Genomic DNA, 3,986 nt, shown 5'->3' on the forward strand with positions numbered 1-3,986 from the left:
GGTCCTCCTTCCTCTTGCTTCGGACAACAACATCGTCAACATACGCGGAGATATTCCTTCCCAGTTGATCTCCCAGTACCTTCTTGATCATTCTATTGAAAGTGCATCCTGCATTGCGGAGGCCCTCCGGCATTCTCACGTAGCAATATGTCCCGAAGGGGGTGGTGAAACTGGTCTTCTCTTCATCTGTCTTGTTCATGAATATCTGGTGATAACCTGAGAAACAGTCCAACATACTGAGCATCTCCGAGCAAGCTGCTGCATCGACCAAGGTGTCAATTCGTGGCAGTGGGTATTCATCCTTCGGGCACGCCTTGTTCAAGATTGTGAAGTCAATGCACATTTGCCACTTCCCGTTCTTCTTCGGTACCATTACAACATTTGCTAGCCATTCTGGGTATTGTACCTCACGGATGACGCCCGCGCCGAGCAACTTTTGTACCTCAGCCTGAGCCGCTTTCTGCCTTTCTTCGGGCATTGATCTTTGGCCCTGTTTCACAGGTTTCGCCTTCGGATTCACCCTGAGCTCATGCTCGATGACTTCTCGACTGACCCCTCGCAGATCCGAAGAGGACCAAGCAAACACATCTTGATTGTTGCGGAGAAATTGTATAAGCCTGGCCTCTTCGGCCTCTTCAAGCCCTTTCCCGATGATCACCATTCGATCGGGCACATCTTCGCACAAGGGAACCTTCTTCGTGTGTTCAGCTGGGGATACACCCCCTAGCTTCTCAGGCTCTTCGCAGTTTTCAGCCTCATTGTCCTCATTTGGTGCTTCAATGGCATGGACGTTCTTGTCTGAGGTGGATGCATTGTCCTCGCACCTTCTTGCTTCTTTCTGGTTGCCGAAGACAGTGATAATTGTAGCAGCACCGTCCAAATTAAACCGGCTTAAATGCACTAACCATCATCTTAATACTTAATCAAGTTACTGTGCACTTAAAACAGTGTAACCTGACAGGCTGTCGGGTAAAATCCCGATTAAACTACTGTACTCCAGGATCACAATTGCACTTAGACCCGTACGAAGACGAGCATAGATGATACCAGCATACAGAAGTCTTCAAATTAATTTACAACACAGGTTTTACATAAAAGGTTTAAATATAAACGACAGAGTTCAAAAACACAGTGGAAGGTTAAAAACTGAGTTCTGAATACAATACGATAACCACGACGATGATAAAAGGTGAGCTCCACATCCTGCCCACCGATGTGACGCCAACCTGCCCGATCTTCACGGGGAAGACGGGGCCCACACAACGGTCCACCCAGGAGGAAGCGGCTGTCCAATCCAAGACGCACATACCTCCTCGAAGTCAGCGGGGACACAACCTGCTTAGAAGGGTTACAACAACAACCCTGAGTATACTAATACTCAGCAAGGCTTACCCGACCTTGGGTATACTTAGCCAATTACCTAGACATGCAAGGCTTTTTGGCTCTGGAGTTCTTTTGCTGAATTGCTGCTAGGAGTGAATCCTTACTTTCAATATTTTAGCTCCATTTAGTATATCAAGTATTAACTAAGTTCGCCTAATCATCTAGAGCACACATGGTAGATCAGATTTATTCTTCAGAAAGACAGATACAACATTCCATCGTTACCTTTCAATACTGATTCCACTTCTTACTACGATGTGACGCAGTGACCAAGGTTCTCTTAACCGAGAGAGACGGCGAATCGATCCGATTTAACCTTGCAAGGTGGACCTAACTCACACGACACGCGTAAACCCCGTCGGGCCACACACGTCAACTGTTCCCATCATCACCCCGACGTCTGAATCACGCCTGCCAAAACTCGGGTGAAGGGTCCCTCACGGCGAACTCCCGGAGAACCCGGAGGCGACATACTATCCAACACCCGCCATCATTCCACTCCCAGAGTAGCAGGTCGCGATTCAAAGTATCGTTGCAAATCAGGTAATTAGCTTACCGGTTTCGACTACCTCCTACTTCCGGCATGTGGTTAGTACTGTTCAAACTCGGTCATCAGGGCCAACAATGGTACGGTCCTCAATCGACACAGGCGGAAGTTCATTTTCTCGTCTATTCCATACCAATACTCCTACTCATTTCCGCCCGGTCTCCAATTCCCTTTACTCATCAACTCAAATCAAAGCCAAAGCTAAGGGATCAAGATCCTAAACTCGCGAGTGACAGTAATCACTCGACTTCTACCGAAATCCTATTTAGCAAAGCATTGCTAACGATACTTGCATACTAGTATAGGCCCATGGTACCTAGGGAAAACATGCATACTATGGTTCCATTCAACTCCTAGAACATAAATGCACAATACTTAGATAAATATTGAATAATTTAAATTATGGTTATGCTCCGGGGCTTGCCTTGCAGGTCAGCGGGGTTAACGAAAACCTCTGGAGCGGGCTCAACGGCGTCCTCCTGCTGCTCTCCTGCCCGTGGCTCCTGGACCGGCTCAGCAACTAGCTCGTGGACAGCTTCGTTTGCGGCGTCTACACGAATAAAATATGCCATGCAACAGTTAGGACACAGTGTGATGCATGAGTGCTTATGATGCGATGCATTTCAAAACAATGAAACGCTATGCGGTGCAGAAGTTCAACTCAATTAACCTGAAGCGTTTCCTTCAAAACAACAACTATTAAACTTGCTTAGAGTAGCATGGAGTGAAACAAAAACTAGCTTTGCTGAAGATACACATGCATGAAACAATTAACTAACAACAATTACATAAAGAAAAGAGTAGCTAGGAGCAAAATATAAGTAAAACCCTAACTTGCATACAAGCTCTAGTAACAAGAATTTACCAGCTTAACGTGATAACAATAAAGCATGCCATAGAATTTTTCCAACATTAATTGCTGCTAACAAAGCATTAAATAACCCTAGCAAGGTAAAAGAAACATAAATAGATCTACCCAAAAGTGCATAGCAACAGGTCATGAAACTTTTACAGTGGGCTACACATGAAAGGAGAAAGCCACTGCGAATTTTTCATAATTTTTAGAGCCATGGAACTACCGACAATAATTAAACTAGGTTTAACGCAAACTGAATTTTCAATAGGGACAAAATTGACATTTCACATGAACAAGTATTTTTCCTCTGTAGATCTTGATTTTAGAAACCTAACAAAATTGGGTTTGCATTTTTAGGATTTTTCTGCGAATTTTTAAGCAATTTAGAATTACCAGCTGAAATACACAAAAAAGAAAACAAACAAAACTACCCTTAATCCCCCACTCTCTCACAGACTCGTGGGCCCCACCCGACAGTGACACAGAGAGAAAAAAGGGGGGGCGCCCCTCCCCTGCTTTGCCTCGCCCGCTCAGCCGGCGCACGCCGGCGGCGGCGGCTTGCGGCGACCGCGGGATGGGGCGGCGCAAGCTTCGGTGAGGCCGCGCGGCTGCGGAGCGGGCGGCGGTGGCCCGCGAGCGGGCGCAGGGAGACCCAGCGGCGTGCGCGGGCGGCGCTCAGCGCGTCCGCGGCGGCGATTCGGCGGCGGCGGCGCCGAAATCAAGTGGGGAAGGGGTCGGGGAGTAGGATTAGGCCGCGGGGAAGCTCACCGGGGGTTCGTTTTGCACGAAGGAAGGCCGGAGGAAGGTCGTCGGCGGAGAGGGGCGGAGCTCGGTGACGACGGCGATGGCGGACGGTGTCTGGGGCTTGACTTCGGCTGGGGTAGGGCACGGCCGCATTCGTGGAGAGATGGAGGAGCTTCGGGGCGGGGTCGCGCAACTCAGAGCGCGAGGAATCGATCGGGGGCGGCGAAGCTCGGCCGGTGGAACGTCGACGGCGAGCTCTGCTCGCTTCCGCTCGCTGTGCTCCGAGGAAGGAGAAGGGAGGAACGGGACGGGACAGGAAGCTTCGAGGCGTCCGCGTGGCTAAGAGCGGCGCTCAACGCCGAGGTCGGGCGCAATTGCCGACGCGTGGACGCGCTCGCCGGCGACCACATCGGCGGTATGGGCGTCGGGGCACAGTATCGAGCACAGGAGAGGCAC

This window comes from Panicum virgatum, chromosome 6N (assembly GCF_016808335.1).
Source record: "Panicum virgatum strain AP13 chromosome 6N, P.virgatum_v5, whole genome shotgun sequence".
Taxonomy (NCBI): domain Eukaryota; kingdom Viridiplantae; phylum Streptophyta; class Magnoliopsida; order Poales; family Poaceae; genus Panicum; species Panicum virgatum.